We start from the raw sequence: 17,838 nt of genomic DNA on the forward strand, positions 1-17,838 counted from the left end.
GCCGGCCGGACAAATTCCGCCCATTAAGCGTTCGAACGTCGTCGTCGTCGTCGTCGTCGTCGTGCGCTGCCTGTGAACCGTGAGGCCCCCGTGCGGAATATAATGCCGCGCCGTGGATTGACCCTTGCGGTACTCCCACCAGCGGCCATCACCTACACACGCGTCTATCCGTGGTGTAACCGCGCCACGACGCCTCTACGTATACGTATACGCGCAAGGGTCATATTCTCATCGACGGAGAGATCCACACCGTTCGCTGCCGTGCGCGCACCGAAACGGCTCGTTGTCGTCGTTGTCCCCTTCGTCGTTTCGATCGTTTCGTAGTGCTGGTTAGTCGATGGAGGAGGGGAAAAGAGAGAGAGAGAGAGGAAGAGAGAGGACTGTTGCATCCTGATAGAAATCTGATCGCTCGTTACCTGTTCCCTCTCCCGTACACCGCGTCAGAGATATCGTGACCGTTTTTGCGCCGGGTCACGTCGGTTCAGATGCATCGGACCTCCTCCTCCTCTCTTCTTCTTCTCTTCTTATGGGATTCCTTCTTCCGCTTCTTCCCGCTCTCTCTGCATCGTGTCTTTTATAAGGTCCCCGATACGAGGAACAAGTGGAGCGAACCGTGGTGGATCGTGTGTATGAGTTACGCGTTTAGTTATTCGGTGACGATTAATTTATACGCGTGGCAATGATAAAAATGCGAAAGAGGAAACCAGCGACGTGTAATCGAATCGCGGGACGAGAGAGAGAGAGAGACAGACGATCGAGTGACTTTCACGATCCATTAACTCTGAGAGCGTTCCTTTTTAATTGCCGCGTTGTTGTTGTTTTGGAAAGACGATACACGGTGCCCTCTCGTCCTTCTTGTAAGAAAACTTGTAATTCGATTCGATTTCCCTCTTTGTCTCGAAAAAGTCAAAGTTTGAGAAACTTTGTTTTCGCCGATTTTTGCATAATCCGAGAAAAAGCCGAACGAGGAAGCGAGGCTCGATCACGATCGATGGGAGAGGGGGGAAAAAATAAGGAGGGATTGAAAAAAATTGAGTTGCGTTAATTGAGCGTCGATGACTCGATGAAAAACCATGTCACGGATGTTTCGACTCACCGACAATATTGGCGCGCTCTCCTCCTTTCGTGGCCGTGATCCTTTTCGATTTCCTATCGCCTCCTGTGAAGGGAAGAAAAAAGAAGTCGGTATGAGTCGTTGATCGGTAATCGGCCATGAAATTAAAACGATAGAATTATAATAGAGGGTTATAGTTCTGTAAAAATTCTGATATATACCGTGCTGAAAAAAAGAAAAAGAAAAAGGCATTGGAGATTGTTTCAAGTTCAACGATCTCTTTCCGATCTTTGAATTAAAGTAAAAGAATTTCTTTTTTTTTTTTCCACAATTAACGAAATATAAATCTTCGTTACGGATAGAAGGATAATTTCGTTACGGTTTCCATTCATGAATCATCCGTTTATAATAAATGGATATACAAGATGTCGCTTTCTTCTAACCTAATTTCGTTCTATACGAATAAACGAGATATATATACGGTCGAAAGTGTTACATTTCATGAAGAGATACGTCGAAAGAGAGACACTCGCGAGACGGTATTAACGAGCCATTCACCCATTACATCTTAATTTGTGCAACTGTACTTGCACTCTCTTTAAACGACGATCAATCGTCAGAATTAACTTTCCGCTTCATTTACAGCCTCGAAGGATCGTTAAACCGGTGAGAGTTTCGCTCGTGTGTCAAGCTTATCGCAATACGCATCCACTCGACTCGATCGATAATAAAATTCGACTCGTTTCGTACGTCTCCATGTTTCCTTACTTCGCGTTCGTTTCACAACGTAATTTCCATTTCTTTCTTCGCAAGTTCGATTCGATATTCACTTTTATACTATAACAATTATTGTATCAAGAAAAAAACGTCGTAGAAAGTTAGGTTAGATTTCTCTAAATCGTACGATAACTCTCTCTCTGTCTCTGTTTGAAAAGAAACTAGTCCGAGCAGGAATATCGTCTCTTTTCACCACCGAAAATATCCCCAGATTTATCCCCCTAGATGGCGATTTCACGACGTCTCCTCGAGGAAACTGGGCTGATTCAGCCTGGAATCTGGAACGAGCCCATGCAACGCGTTATCTGTCCAACGCTGGTTCGTTCCTATCTGGCCGGGATTGTTGCACGTGTATTGTCGTACACCCACACACCGCGCTGCCATGTCTCTGCCGAGAGAGAGAGAACGCGTCGATACGGCTGTTACCTAATCGCACCGGTGTTCCATCGTCCACGGCATTGTCTCTTTTCCTTTCCCGTCCCCTTCACCCTGTGAACCGTTCTCTCCTCGGTGGAAGCCCGGTCCTACGGTCGAGTTCAACGACGCGTGAACGCAAACTTTACTCGTTCCATTACATTTTCTACTTGGATAATCCGGTACAGTTGGAGAGCCTGCGCGCCGACGCGCGGTGTCACGTTCCAGGCAGACCGCTCGCGCGGACGAATTTCGAACAATGCGAGTTTATAGCAATTGGCAGATGGACGATTGGAATTTCGTTATGCTTTCCAGAAAAAAAAACGAAAATTTTAATAAGATTCTCTCCGTCGAAGATAGAAAGTAACTAGGAACTTGAATATAAAATTTCCAATTTGGCAATTCTTCCTCGAAAATTCGTAAAAAGAAAAAAGAAAAATAACTAACCTTGATTAGATCCTCGTAAAAATTCTCATCTTATAAGAATTCATTCTTAATACTTGGACTTGGAGGGGCGCTCGGGATCTAAGGGAAACGAGAGACATTCCTGGATGGAATGGCGGATATAGGCGGATCGTTAAATTCGCTGTTGCGCTCGCGATTATCGGGCGAGCGTTCTCGTTGTGGCACGCTGTTTTATCTCGATCCCCCGTTGCTCGTTCGTGTTTCGCGGATTCGCGGGGCTCGAGATCGCTTGGTGGCGATAGACAGGGGGCGAGGCGGCCACTTCGAGGTGGAAACGCGCGAAACGCGCGCTTAAACACTTGGACAAATTGAGGCTGGCCGGCCACGCTCCACGCTTCGACGCGTAAATATGCGACCGCGTGGGCCGTGCTCCTGCACGCGAGGCTACCCATTTTTTTTCCAACTGGTTCTCTTCGCCGGTTCTCTTCCACTCTCACCCTTGCGGATTGGATCCGTTGCGGAGAAAATTTCAGAGGATTTGAATACAAATTTTTTTCGAACACTCCACTTTTAACATTGGAATTATTGTATCCCGCGTTTCTCTACGTGCGACGATGGTGCAGACACAGTTCGCCATGTTTAATTGACCGTGGAGCATGAAAAGAAGAGAAGTCGAGAGAGGAACGAACGGTAATGAAAGGGACGAAGATAAAACTAACCGTCCGCCGAGAAAAATCGATAATAACTGGATAAATATCCGTCAGATGTCATCCTCGTCGCCTGGCTCGAATTATATATCCACCAATCACACGTCTCTCATACTTTTCTTCTCTCTCTTTCTTCCTCTCTTTCTCTCTCGAAACAACTCGATATCCTTCGAGTTTCCATTCCCAGTTGGAGAAAGCAAAGAGAGCGTGGAAGAGGAGCGAAACGAGATACGAAGAGGTGCATGCAGCGTGATATAGCGCGGAGTAAAGGTTATGTCTCGAAGCGAGCGATATATCCTCGTACGAAAACTAGTAGGGCAACGTTGCCGCGAGGATTCTCGTTATATGACCCATCGTATCCGAATGGAAGGATTAACGCGAACGCGTCGAAATTGGGTACGCGCACTCCTGCCCGCTTCCATTTTCCCTTTCCCCCTCCCTTCCCATTTTCTCTTCTCTCTGGGTGCCGGTTGGCTGGCAGCAATAAATATGCTGATTAAGCGGCAACGTACCGCCGGTTAATTTGCAGTATATCAATGTATCCAACAGTGTATTTTAATTGGTCGTGAAGCATTATTGCAACGTATAATCAATGAAGTCACGCATCAACGATCGGGCCCTGTTGTTAACCGCTTTGGGCGCATTGGAATTCTGGAAAAAATCGTTCGAATAGCCTTGCCCTTCGGTCAGTCATTCGATGAACTTTGACGAAGATTAAATAACGCTTTAACGGATTCGAGATCGAAAAGGTGAGAGTATATATTTATTGGCGAAGAGAAGTCTCGCGGAAAGAATCTGATTGGTTAATTCGGAAGGAATTCGATTCGACAGAGACGGACGAAAGTCTACGAAAATGACGATCCGTATCTAAACTTCGACGCATTGGCTTTTTAGGTTATATAACAGCATTCGTATCGATATAATATGAAAATTTTTTAATTCGATTCGTAACGATAGTTTAATTTATAAATGTAGAGATAATCTAGATATACGATATTCAAATTATTATTCTTTTACTATTATAGAGTGTGGCGTCTGAGATTTCTTTCGAGCAAAGCAACGCTGCGTGGCAATTTTTTCAAAGATTGAGGTTATAGAGACTTTTCTAGGGACATTTATCCGAAAGTTCCAAATCCCAGTTTCCAATTCGTCTTGGATATTTTACAAGAATTGTAAGATGGATGAAAAACATTACGATCCACAACATTTCTATAAATTTCAAAGTTTCGAATCCGAAATTTCCTAAAACCTTGGAATCTTCTCGCTCAATTTCAATTCCCGTATTATTTCTCCGTTTCGAAAAGCGACTTTCACCCTCGGATCGTCCCATTATTTCCATCACGGGGAACAGAAAGAAGAATAGAGCTGTTTGGTTGGCCCGCGAGCGTTGATTTCACGCCGATAATTGCGCTCTCGTCCATTAGCCGAGCCGCGCGAGATATTGTTCCGAGCCGAGCACGAGAATCCCAATGTACAATGCTCCGTGTTGCGAAAGTGTCGTTGCAGATTTCGTTGCAAAATCGCGAAAAGGTCTGCTCGCGACACCGATCCTCCTGCCAACCTTGACGCCGTCCGAGCCTAGACGCGGCGGCGAGCGTGAGACCACGGCCTATTTAGTTGCATCGTTGCACTTTACTCGATCGAGATCGGCGATACTTTTCATCGTTTGCACAATTCGATCGATCCATCCTTCCTTTTCGTTCCCCAAATTTCCCTATCTTCGATTCCATTTCTAATCAAGTCTAAATCAATTTTCAATAATTTTTCCCCACGTTTGAAAAGTACTTTAATACAAAATTTTTTTTCTAAAATTTAATCTTGATACTTGATACTTTTAAGGGGAAAAGGGGAAAAAAATCGGTATAAAGTTATGGAAAGAGCGGTTTACGAGCGATCTTTGAATTTAATCTTCTCAGAAGAGACAGATATGTACGTAGCCAAAGGCTATTAGGGAAATCATTTCATCCCGGTGTATCGGCGATGACCGTTCACACAGCGAAATTAATCTCTCGCGTCGGGGAAATTTCACGGCGATAATAAACCTCACATCTATATAGCCGATCCTTTGTTCCCCATCTCGCGGCCATAGTTTCCACGAATCGTCCGTCGTACGAGGTGTCCCGTAAATATTTATATATATATATATATATATACGTTCCTGCACTCGAGTCGAATCCTTGAACCGTGTCACCGTAATTTCCCCGTCCCGATTACTTTCAACGAATATCTTTCCAACCGTCGAAAATATCCTCGAGGAATAGAATCGTGGCGCGATTCCATTCCGCTCGTTTCGAGACACCGGATAGACAACGGCGATCCAACTCGTTGCTCAACCCGTCTCGCAAGAGCATAACCTTTGCAGAGACGGAGCGGCGACGCTACGGTTAGAAGGAGAAAAGCGGAGGGGAGAGCACGTAAGTACACAGGCAACGAACCGGCAATTATCGTCGCGCTGGATACGGGCCCCGCCGTTATTGCGGCCGGCTGCCTTCCCCGCCCGCCCCCTCTTGGCCGATCGCCAAGCACCACGGAGCCACAACCGCGTTTCGACTAATCGCGCCTTCCGAAAAAAAACCGTTTCCTTCCGTTTCGACGAATGTATCTATCTATTACTCTCAACCCTAAGGAGCTGGAAATTGTCGAATTGGCTTTCGAGAATATTCTTTGGTTCAATTTAATCCATGTATTTCCTCGGGGATAAATTATTATTCCATGTAGAGCGAGAAATTTCGAGCAAAGCAATTACTCGTATTCGTATACGAGTTGTTACAGTAGCCGATAAACTCGGCTTCTCGTAATAATAATCTCGACCCGGTTTGATCTGCGCTCGTGTTCCGACTATTATTCCGTTTTCAATTCGATTGTTAAATCATGGAACCAACTTTCGATCCAACTACGTAACTCGATTAAATTTTAATCGAAGAGAGCAAGCCAATATTATCATTTCGAACACGATCGAAAAGACACTCCTTTCGTCACTTGAAACCCATCGTATGCCGTCCATCCAACCCTTGTTATCGCGACGACGAGCTTCTTCAAAGTGAGAAGGGAGGGGGAACGCTACCGCGAATCGATCGCGAGCGACTCGGGGAGGGGGAAGATAAGCCGGGTCGTTGGGACGAATGGTCATTCAATTAACGCGTTCCTAAGCCCCCCCCCCCCCCACCCCACCCCACCCTTCTGGCTCGTAACTCGGCCGGCGAACGGTGGCCGCAATCGCGAATTATGACGTCTCCGCCGCCCGGCCGTAAAGATTCCATTTTCTTGGCCGCCGGTATCTGGCCACGAAATCGGCCCCCGTTATCCCGTATCCTATTCTCCGCCCTGTTTACGAGTCGGCCGGACGACGGGGACGCTGATAGCCCCGACCATCCCTAGAAATATAAGGGGGAAGGAACGAAGGAGTTTGGAATTTGCCCGCTCTATCTTAAGTGCGCCGCGGCTGCTCTTAGCGCTGCGCGCCCACGCTTTTGCGGAGCTCGGTTAACGAGGGTTTTTCCACTCGTAAAATTCCGTGTTTATCGGTCTGCAGGAGGAGAGGGGAAGGGTCTAGGAAGAATCTATAATATAGTTTAGAAATTTACGCCAGAAAGTCGCGAATGGAATTTTTCCTCCTTCCTCAAAGGAGATTTCGATCTCGGTCTCTTTTTCTTTTTCCGTTAGCCTCAGTGGTTCGGTTATCGATTATCATGGATGAATCGAGACAAGTATCTTGGAATCCTATCATTTCTAAGACGCGTCTCGTTTCCCGAATTTTTGGATTGGAAGAAAGAGAAAAGAAAAGAAAGCAACTTCTCTTCCCTTTTCGCGAAGAATTCAGATTTCGATCACGCGATCTTGCCTACTCTCTACTCGAGGTGGAGCATCATAGATAGTTATCCACCGCGTTTCTTCCCGTATAATTTATATACGGGACGAGCGAGGAGCCCGAGGGACAGAGGGATATAAAAAGTATATAGTCTCCCGAAACGTCTAGCGGAAAGCATTCGAAAGCCTTCTCTCTCTCTCCACTTACAAAATATATATCTCTCGACCCTCTCCATCCACCGACCCTGCTATTTATCAACCATAGGATCAGATAGAGGGGTCCCCCATCTCGGCGGATATATTCGCAACGAGAGATCGAAAAGGTCGATCCTTCGGTTGCGGGCAAGGTGGAGGGGGGGAGGAGTAGGAGGAGTAGGAGGCACGAATTCCGGGCGGGCTAATCGCGATCTCGAGGAATGGAGGGGGGGGGGGTGGTTTGAAATCGACTCGAAAGAGGACGAGAGACCTCTTTTTCTGCTTGCTCCCTTTACCTCCATATTTTCTCGGTAAGGATAATCTTTCCGCGGAACGCGCCCGAAATAAAATTTCGCCGAACCACGCGCTTGCGAGCAGAAACTGGTTTCCCCCTCCCCTCCCCTTCTCTCTCTCTCTCTTCTTCCTTCCCCCTCGTCGCCTCCCCTAATAAACGAAATTAACTTTCCGCGGACGAGCGACCGAAAAAGCGGTCGCGATCGTCGGAATGCCTCCTCTCCTCCCTCCCCCTCAACCAAGGAATCCTTACAAGGATCGCACGCTTACGTGCGTGCCTCGACACTCGACTCGCTCCAATCACTCACCAGTTAAATCAGCCAACGATATATATTTATATATATCATTTTGATATATATAAAATCGAAATCGAATTTCACCGATCTTTTTACATATTTTTCTCCTTGAAATTTTTCTTCTCGAAATTTTGATATAAAATCGAAATCGAATTTCACCGATCTTTTTACATATTTTTCTCCTTGAAATTTTTCTTCTCGAAATTTTGATATAAAATCGAAATCGAATTTCACCGATCCTTTTACATATTTTTCTCCTTGAAATTTTTCTTCTCGAAATTTTGATATAAAATCGAAATCGAAGAATATTCCATTTCACGCGAATATTTTTACCGATCCTTTTACATATTTTTTTCCTTGAAATTTTTCTTCTCGAAATTTTGATATAAAATCGAAATCGAATTTCACCGATCTTTTCACATATTTTTCTCCTTGAAATTTTTCTTCTTGAAATTTTGATATAAAATCGAAATCGAATTTCACCGATCTTTTCACATATTTTTTTCCTTGAAATTTTTCTTCTCGAAATTTTGATATAAAATCGAAATCGAATTTCACCGATCTTTTTACATATTTTTTTCCTTGAAATTTTTCTTCTCGAAATTTTGATATAAAATCGAAATCGAATTTCACCGATCTTTTTACATATTTTTTTCCTTGAATTTTTTCTTCTCAAAATTTTGATATAAAATCGGAATCGAATTTCACCGATCTTTTCACATATTTTTTTCTTGAAATTTTTCTTCTCGAAATTTTGATATAAAATCGAAATCGAATTTCACCGATCTTTTTACATATTTTTCTCCTTGAAATTTTTCTTCTTGAAATTTTGATATAAAATCGAAATCGAATTTCACCGATCTTTTCACATATTTTTTTCCTTGAAATTTTTCTCCTTGAAATTTTGATATAAAATCGAAATCTCTTCCATTTCACGCGAATCCTTTTACATATTTTTTCCCTTGAAATTTTTCTTCTCGAAATTTTGATATAAAATCGAAATCGAATTTCACCGATCTTTTCACATATTTTTCTCCTTGAAATTTTGATATAAAATCGAAATCTCTTCCATTTCACGCGAATCCTTTTACATATTTTTTCCTTTGAAATTTTTCTTCTCGAAATTTTGATATAAAATCGAAATCGAATTTCACCGATCTTTTCACATATTTTTCTCCTTGAAATTTTTCTTCTCGAAATTTTCATATAAAATCGAAATCTCTTCCATTTCACGCGAATATTTTTACCGATTCTTTTACACATTTTTCTCCTTGAAATTTTTCTTCTCGAAAGGAGGAAGGGGGGAAGGAATTAGATCGGATTGGGATATAATTTCGACGGATCCTCTTTCGGCACTATCGATCGGCGCGATCGGGGACGGGGAATCGGCACGGCCGATTACACGCCGTTTATCGCTGTACGCCGCACGATTACCGCGTTTAATTTATCGGCCAGTTTACGCGCGGCCCAGGCCTTTACTCCGCGGCGGCGGAGATATGCTAATGCAATTGCGATACTTGGCCAATATTCCATCCCCTCCGGCCGGCTATCGCCGCGATCGCTCGCAATGGGACCCCGCTCTTTGCCTCGATTCGGTCACCCCTTCTTATCGTCTGCGAATCCTTTCGAACGAAATGCCTGGAAATTCTCTTATCTTGTCCTTCTTCTCCTTCCTCTTCCTCGCTGCTTCCAAATCGGAAATCTCTCCTCCCACAATTTCTTTTCACAATCTCGAAATTGGAGTTTTTCCCTTTTTAAGTCACTTTTCATCGGAATTTTATTCAATTCGATGATTTCTTTTAAGAATTTTTCCTTTGGTTAAATTCGTGGCTTTTTCCTCGTTCAGAGAGATCGTTTCGCGAAATTTTCTTTTCAATTTTCTTAATCGAACTTATATAGGAATTCACACGGCTTCGATCTTTCATGACAATATTTTTTCAATTGTCGAACGAAGGAGGTCGAAACGACCTCGACGCTATCGCACTTTCTCGCGAAAGAGGATTGATAAAACGAGTCTCCTTCACCTGGATAAACTTGGCCAACCAAGCCGCATTCCTGCTCGATCTCCGCCGCGCTTTCACGATTTTCTCGCCATTTCCAATCGCGCGTGAACCAAATTCTCCATTCCGTCCGTTTCTTGAACCTAATTAATTCTAATTTAATCGATTGATGACGGAATGAAAACAGGTGCAGGTATAAGTAAAATATTTTTATCACTCCCCTCGCGGGGGATTATTCGTCCTCGAGGCTGTTGGAGAGGGAAAAATTGAGATATCCTTGTAACCGATATCCTTGTAACCGGATTGCTCAATGGAAACCCGGTTGAAATCGCGGTTCGAGGGGGTCGTGCGTCATCGTTTTGCGCAATCCTCCCCGCCTCTTCGGCCGCTTAATTGTCCCGCCACGCGACCCCTCGCGGACGCGCACACTCGTTACCCACTTTTACCTCGAGCGCGCCTCTCTCGCGATTCCCCTCTCGCCTTTCACCGGCCACTTTTCGCCACCGCTGGCCCGCGCCGTCTCTATTCGTCATTCCTATCTGGTCTTCGCGAAAACCATTCAGCCTCGACTACTAGTGTATTCGAGTACGAAGATATCGAGATGCTTCGAAAAGTCGAGAAGAACGAAAATTGAACCCAGTTAGTCCCAGAGTTAACAATTTTTAAAATAAGTAATTATTTATTTTCAAAATTGTAATAAATTTATACTCGTAGTTGTTATCTATAAATTATTATAGAATATTATTAAATTCTATGAACTTGGGAACTCTCGCTCAAGATGTTTCGAGAAGTCGAGAAGAACGAAAGTTGAACGTTAGTCCCAGAGTTAACAATTTTTAAAATAAGTAATTATTTATTTTCAAAATTGTAATAAATTTATACTCGTAGTTGTTATCTATAAATTATTATAGAATATTATTAAATTCTATAAACTTGGGAACTCTCGCTCAAAATGTTTCGAGAAATCGAGAAGAACGAAAGTTGAACGTTAGTCCCAGAGTTAACAATTTTTGAAATAAGTAATTACTAAAATAAATAAGTAAATAAGTAATTGTAACATTTATATTCGTAGTTATTTTCTATAAATGGAATATTATTAAATTCTATAAACTTGGCAACTCTCGCTTTGGATAATCTTCTTTCGTGAAAACGATTCAGCCTCGACAAGTCAAAATACCTCGAGTACGAAGATATCGAGATGCTTCGAGAAGTCGAGAAGAACGAAAGTTGAACGTTAAGCCAAGAGTTAACAATTTTTAAAATAAGTAATTACTTATTTTCAAAATTATATTATTAATTAACATTTATACTTGTAGTTATTTTCTATAAATTATTATTGAATTCTATAAACTTGGAAACTCTCGCTCAATTGGAGAATCTTCTTCTTTCGCGAAAATGAGTCAAAGTATCTCGAGTATGAAGATATCGAGATGTTTCGAGAAGTCGAGAAGAACGAACGTTAGAGTTAACAATTTTTAAAATAAGTAATTATTTATTTTCAAAATTGTAATAAATTTATACTCGTGTTATCTATAAATTATTATAGAATATTATTAAATTCTATGAACTTGGGAACTCTCGCTCAAGATGTTTCGAGAAATCGAGAAGAACGAAAGTTGAACGTTAGTCCCAGAGTTAACAATTTTTGAAATAAGTAATTACTAAAATAAATAAGTAAATAAGTAATTGTAACATTTATATTCGTAGTTATTTTCTACAAATGGAATATTATTAAATTCTATAAACTTGGCAACTCTCGCTTTGGATAATCTTCTTTCGTGAAAACGATTCAGCCTCGACAAGTCAAAATACCTCGAGTACGAAGATATCGAGATGCTTCGAGAAATCGAGAAGAACGAAAGTTGAACGTTAGAGTTAACAATTTTTAAAATAAGTAATTATTTATTTTCAAAATTGTAAATTTTTAAATAACAGCCGTTCACTTTTCCAAAAAAATTCATAAGCTTCGTCCAAATTCAAAGAATTTCTTATTTCGATCTCAATTTTCTCCGAGGAATAATAATCGAGAATTAAATTTAATGTTAATAAGTAATTACTTATTTTCAAAATTGTAATAAATTTATACTCGTAGTTGTTATCTATAAATTATTATAGGATATTATTAAATTCTATAAACTTGGGAACTCTCGCTCAAGATGTTTCGAGAAGTCGAGAAAAACGAAAGTTGAACGTTAGTCTCAGAATTAACAATTTTTGAAATAAGTAATTATTTATTTTGAGTAACATTTATACTCGTAATTGTTATCTACAAATGGAATATTATTAAATTCTATAAACTTGGAAACTCTTGTTCAATTGGATAATCTTTTTCTTCGAAAACGAGTCAAAGTGCTTCGAGAAGATATTGAGATGTTTCGAGAACGAAAGTTGAACAGAGTTAACAATTTTTAAAATAAGTAATTACTTATTTTTAAAATTGTAACATTTATACTCGTAGTTATTTTCTATAAATTATTATTGAATTCTATAAACTTGGGAACTTTCGCTCAATTGGATAATCTTCTTCTTTCGCGAAAACGAGTCAAAGTGCCTCGAGAAGATATCGAGATGCTTCGAGAACAGAGTTAACAATTTTTAAAATAAATAATTACTTATTTTCAAAATTGTAACATTTATACTCGTAGTATAAATTATTATATAATATTATTAAATTCTATAAACTTGGAAACTGTCGCTCAATTGGATAATCTTCTTCTTTCACGATGAAACTTTTCAAAATGTAAAAAATTTGTTATTTCGCTTATTTATAATTTCGTTCACCTTCCATCCAATGAACAAACAACAGATACTCCATCAAGTATAATGGATCCAAAAGGATTCCAATATCGATACACAATATTTCTTTTATCCACATTCAAACTTTATATATCTTTCTCCTTTTACCCTCCATTTTAACGATCCTCGAGAAATTTCGTTTAGTGGGCGAGCGCCGATGGAATCCACGTTGCGTTCCTCGCGCTTCGATCGTGGTTCCACGTAAAATTTCTCCTCCTGCTTGCTACAATGACGTACCTTATCACTATTTCTCGTGAAAGAGATGCGTGAAGATTCTATTCTTCCTACCCAATTTAAAAGAAAAGAATATATTTTTATCTTCTCGATATTACTTCTTTATTCGAAAGAGTAAAAGAAAGAGTAGAAAAGATCGAGAGAGAAAAAAGATGATGAATTTTTAAACGACGTTCACTTTTCCAAAAAACTAAGCTTCGTCCATCTCGATTCAAAGAATTTCTTATTTCGATCTCAACTTTCTCGAAGGAATAATAATCGAGAATTTAATTAAAAAAAAGAAAAGATCGATCCTTCCTTCCTTTCTTTCTTTCTTTCTTTTTCACAAAGAGCTCGCGATATCGAGCTACATTTTCTCGACTTTCTAAAGGACCATTCAACTGCGACTACTCCCCCTTTTGCCGTACTCTGAATCGACGTTAAGGATCGTTTATCAGGTTAGATTAATTATCTGTCACGCGGAGACGCGTTAACGACGCTTTCACTCCATCCTCTTCCTTCTCTCCTCTCCTCTCCTCTCGATCCACGCTCGATCGACGAGACTTTTACAATCGTGAACCGTGACACTGTTTCGAAAACTATGCCGCATGCATACGTTGCTCAACTTCGAAGCTTCAACGAAGGAAGCCAAACCCACCCCTGCTTCCACCCTCCTTATATTCGCATCCTCGGGCACGAAATCGTCAACCTCTTGCACAGGGAAGAGTTAAAAAATATCGTCGAAATCCTCGAGGAAAATTCTTATGGAGAAAGAAAAACGCGAGAGTGCCACTTTCTATTTAGGTCAAGGATCGAGCCGTTACCGCCGCGCTCAAGGATAATACCTCCTCTCCTAGCCGTCGATCTCATCCATCCTCTCGATCAGACTAACTAACTGAGACTAACAATTATTCTCTTATTCTCTCCTTGAAAAGAGAGGCACTCGATTAAAATTGAATTAAAACGATTCGAAATTAAACCGAGTGCACTGATCATCGAGGGTGCGTGAATGAAGAAAGAAGAATGAAGAATGAAGAAAGAATCATGAAAGAAGAAAGAAGAGAAGAGAGAGAGAGAGAAGAGGGTTGGGCTCGTAATTGGGAAATCGCGGAGGACGGATGGAACAAAGGTGAAAACGCTGTCTCGTCCGGGATGACGAAGGAGGCTCTGTTGCAACTCTCCCCATTGTGTTCGCTCCTTTAAAAGCCGCGAATTTTAATTTCGATCGCTCGAAGGGAAAAGCATTCCACGTCTCGGTAGCTGAACGAACGAGAGGCTGCGTGTATGATAAAATAATCGCAAAGGAGCGTCTCCAATGAATTTATTTATTTTCCATTCTCTGTTGAAAGGACAGGGAGTGTTTTATAATTTCCTTTTTTTAGATTATCGTATCGGGAAAAACTAACCTTTAACCTTTAACCTTTCGAGTTAAATTTATACTTGAACTATGAGAAACGATAAATTGGTTGAAAATTAATAATAATCGAACGAAACGCATAACGAATTCGAAGAAGATGCACGCGTTTGCTCGGCCAACGAGGCGTGCATTTCTCGGTCAGTGTTGCGAAATTTCTCTAAATCCACTTTCTAACATGCATCACGGCTGAAAGAGGTTATATATATGTATACACGGCCGCGAATTCAGCTAATTGCACGTGTTCGCGATCCGATCAACGGGCCGATAAAAAGCGCCAGGAGATCGAAAGTAACTGCTCTCTTTCCGCTCCTCCTTCTCTTTCCATTCCATCTAATTGGGAAAAATTCTCCTTTTTCGATCAATTTATAAGATCGAAAGATCGATTTGTAATAATAATCCAGCTGGATTCTTATCTTATTCTTTAAAATTCTTCCTAAAAATTGATCTCGATTTTTTGTCTCGAGACAATTTATAAGATCGAAAGATCGATTCGTAATAATCCAGCTGGATTTTTATCTTCGTTATTCTCGTTATTTCTTAAAATTCTTCGATTTTTGTCTCGAGATAATTTATAAGATCGAAACATCGATTCGTAATAATAATCCAGCTTCAATCGTTATTCTTTAAAATTCGAGATCGATGAAGAAGATCTCGAAGATTTTTTGTCTCGAGACAATTTATGAGATCGAAAGATCGATTCGTAATAATAATTCAACTGGATTCTTATCTTATTCCTTAAAATTCTTCCTAAAAATCGATCTCGATTTTTAATTTCGAGACAATTTATAAGATCAAAACATCGATTCGTAATAATAATCCAGCTGGATTCTTATCATCTTATTCTTGTTATTCCTTGAAATTCGAGATCGATGAAAAAGATCTCGATTTTTTGTCTCGAGACAATTTATGAGATCGAAAGATCGATTCGTAATAATAATCCAGCTGGATTCTTATCTTATTCTTTAAAATTTTACCTAAAAATCGATCTCGATTTTTAATTTCGAGACAATTTATGAGATCGAAAGATCGATAATAATAATCCAACTGGATTTTTATCTTCGTTATTCTCGTTATTTCTTAAAATTCTTCGATTTTTGTCTCGAGATAATTTATAAGATCGAAACATCGATTCGTAATAATAATCCAGCTTCAATCGTTATTCTTTAAAATTCGAGATCGATGAAGAAGATCTCGAAGATTTTTTGTCTCGAGACAATTTATGAGATCGAAAGATCGATTCGTAATAATAATCCAGCTTCAATCGTTATTCTCTAAAATTTGAGATCGATGAAGAAGATCTCGAAGATTTTTTTGTCTCGAGACAATTTATGAGATCGAAAGATCGATTCGTAATAATAATCCAGCTTCAATCGTTATTCTTTAAAATTCGAGATCGATGAAGAAGATCTCGAAGATTTTTTGTCTCGAGACAATTTATAAGATCGAAAGATCGATTTCATAATAATCCAGCTGGATTCTTATCTTCGTTATTTTCCTTATTCCTTAAAATTCTTTCTAAAAATCGATCTCGAAGGAGAATAACGAAATTCGGATAATCAATATTAAAGGAAGATGGTAAACGAGCAATTCTTTAAAATGGAACACGATTTTGAATAACGATTTCACCATCCATCGAAATACTTATTTATCTTCCTCTTTCTTTTGCGCGCAAAACAGTTTCTGTGCCTCCTTATCCCATACGTTCCTCCAGAAAGAAATTAATTTTCAATTTTAACTTCTTCTCTTCTATTATCTTTCTGGGCAACAATGAAAATAATAATCGAATCGTACAAATTTGAATATATTGCTAATAATAATACCTAATTGCTATTAGCAACTCTGTAACAAATTCTGCAATCATTCTTCTACAATCATTCTTTTAATTAATCGACGAGTTATTTCTCCTCGTCCTCGAAAGAAATCGCCAGAGACGGAGCGAAACTCGTCCGCTATTATTTTAGGCGGCGGTGCGTTGATGGAACGGGTTGTTGGATAAAGAGCGTGAAACGAAATTTACGCGAGTTTTTCTTCCGCCTCGCGTGACGTACGAGAAAAGGAAGACAGAAAGAGAGAAAGAAGAAATTGGTGGGGGAGTCGGCGACTTTTGCGCCCCGACCAACGTTCGTGACCACAGCTCGTAAGCCATCCTCCACGAAACGTCCCGCCTCGTTGTGCACGATTTAAGGGATCGGTTGAAGAATCGGGTTCCCCTCCTCGGGAAATGAGCTCAGAGCGTGCACGTACGATCTTTCGACGCGCGAATACAGTTCTTTTCACGTATCGAGTTTCGAGTGAAGAGTTTCCCCGAGGAGGCTTCTCAGATCGAATTGACGAATTTTTATCGCTCACGAGATGAACGTTTTCTAGTGTTTTTTGAGAAGTTCGAGTGATTTATGGGACGAGTTCTCTTCGATCAGGCTTCTCACGTGTTTTCAACATTTTTTTGCCTTTCGTCTCGTGAATTTTTGTACCAAAGCTATTCGAACTTATGGAGTTTTGCTCCATCTAGAGAAGTTGGAGATCTTTATTTTATTTCGAGTAATTTATGGGACGAATTTTTATCGAGAAGTTGGAGAGTAACTTATGGAACGAGTTTTCATCGATCTTGAGAAGATATTTTATTTTATTTGGAATAATTTTAGTATTAGTTTTCTTTAATTAAGTTTCTCACGTGTTTTCAACATTTTTTGTCTTTCGTCTCATGAATTTTTGTACCAAAGCTATTCGACGAACTTATGGAGTTTTGCTCCATTTCGAGAGTTGGAAATCTTTATTTTATTTTGAATAACTTATGGAATTTTCATCGAGAAGTTGGGGATTTTTATTTCGAGTAACTTATGGGATTTTTATCGAGAAGTTGGGGATCTTTATTTTATTTCGAATAACTTATGGAATTTTCATTGAAAAGTTGAGAATCTTTATTTTATTTCGAGTAACTTATGGGACGAGTTTTCATCGAAAATATCTTCAGAATATATTTGAATCTTGAGAATCTTTATATTTGAATATCTTGAGAAGATATTTTATTTTATTTAGAGTAATTTTACAAATACTAATTTTCCTTGATTAGATCCACATCTCATGTGTTTTTGTCATTTTTTATCTTTCATCTCGTGAATTTTTATACCAAAGTTATTCAACGAACTTATGGAACAAGTTTTGCTCCATTTTGCTGCTTGAGAAGTTGGAGATCTTTATTTTATTTCGAACAATTTATGGAATGAATTTTTATCGAGAAATTGGGGATCTTTATTTTATTTCGAACAATTTATGGAATTTTCATCGAGAAGTTGGGATCTTTATTTTATTTCGAGTAACTTATGGAATTTTTATCGAGAAGTTGGGGATCTTTATTTTATTTCGAATAACTTTTGGAATTTTCATTGAAAAGTTGAGAATCTTTATTTTATTTCGAGTAACTTATGGGACGAGTCTTCATCGATCTTGAGAAGATATTATATTT

At 39.8% G+C, this 17,838-nt stretch overlaps 1 protein-coding gene across 6 annotated transcripts in view; it reads right to left on the reverse strand.

The window, feature by feature from the left end:
- The window catches only part of LOC100578865, a 192,385-nt gene that overhangs the window by 120,638 nt on the left and 53,909 nt on the right, over window positions 1–17,838 (reverse strand). For 3 of the 6 annotated variants that reach the window (XM_006567761.3, XM_006567757.3, XM_016912303.2), the window contains exon 2: window positions 1,097–1,159. The gene's annotated coding sequence lies outside the window, so the exon portion shown is untranslated. Of the gene's footprint in view, window positions 1–1,096; window positions 1,160–2,257; window positions 2,670–2,692; window positions 3,369–17,838 lie in introns of those variants that run through there. The other 3 variants (XM_006567760.3, XM_016912306.2, XM_026441050.1) reach the window with 2 other exon arrangements.

This window comes from Apis mellifera, linkage group LG5, assembly GCF_003254395.2.
Source record: "Apis mellifera strain DH4 linkage group LG5, Amel_HAv3.1, whole genome shotgun sequence".
Classification (NCBI taxonomy): domain Eukaryota; kingdom Metazoa; phylum Arthropoda; class Insecta; order Hymenoptera; family Apidae; genus Apis; species Apis mellifera.